At 49.8% G+C, this 987-nt stretch overlaps 1 protein-coding gene across 1 annotated transcript in view; it reads left to right on the plus strand.

Moving 5' to 3' along the window:
* Window positions 1-987, plus strand: part of LOC102769055 (tyrosine-protein kinase SgK223) — a 49,460-nt gene that overhangs the window by 8,079 nt on the left and 40,394 nt on the right. The gene's annotated exons all lie outside the window — the stretch shown is intronic.

Here is a 987-nt window from a genome sequence, read left to right on the forward strand (position 1 = left end):
CCCAGGCTCTGAGTCCCGCACTCAGGGCCAGCGGCTGCCCAGCCTCTGCCTGATGTCCATGTCTGAGCGCTGTTGCTCAGGCTTGTGGGCAGCAAACAAGCCCACAGGCAGTGCCCTGCTTGGGATTGGCTATTTGGAATCCATTTTTCCAAGAAGTGCTGCCAAGCTGTCGCCCTCCCCCGGTGCCCATAATTTTATACTGTGGGACTCTTTTTCTCCCCATTGCTCTGAAGTATCTTCCGTAGGCTTCTTCAGGGAAACTCTGAAATTCTCCGTGTACTGTAACACGTGAAGGAAGGAGGCTCCCCTCCAGAGTTTGGGGAAGCAAAGGGGAGTGCCAGTGTGCGCGGCAGGAACTGTTACCACGGTGGCGGTGAGGCCTCCCTCGGGCCCAGAAGCAGAATAGTAGGACGCTCTGCGCACGGTTCGCAGCCCTCAGATGTGGGTTTTTAAAGAAAAAAAAAAAGCAGTTTCATTTTAGCTTGCTGAAACTCACAACTTTCTCCACTGTTTCACTGCGGTCTCCTGCCACTTTAAAGTACCTTTCAGAGGCCCCTAAATATTAAATGCCTTTTTAAAGGTATTGAGTTGCTCACGGAATTTAAATTTTAGGGGGAAACTTTTTCCTTCTATTAATGATTCCTATCAGGAAAAGGAGAAACTTGCTGTTTGTTGGTTTTTTGTTTTTTTTAATTATAGTCTTTCTGAACAGACTTTATATAGCCAGGCTGTTTCCAGTGGTTCTGTGTCAGCTCATGCGCCTCTGGGTTGATGTCAGGAGTAGGGACTTGACCACAGAGAGACGCAGCTGTGACACTTGCCTTTGAACGTCAAGGTATCGGAGGCCAGGAGGCGCTTTTCCACGACCACTGCTTTGTTCTGGCTTCGCACCGGCCACCTGCCATGCGAGGTAGACGTCCTCCAGGTCCTCGGGGGATGGTTGACTCTCCTTGGTTACAGTTTTTATTCCCTAAATGAATGAGAGGT

The sequence above is a fragment of the Myotis davidii genome, unplaced genomic scaffold, assembly GCF_000327345.1.
Source record: "Myotis davidii unplaced genomic scaffold, ASM32734v1 scaffold71, whole genome shotgun sequence".
Lineage (NCBI taxonomy): Eukaryota > Metazoa > Chordata > Mammalia > Chiroptera > Vespertilionidae > Myotis > Myotis davidii.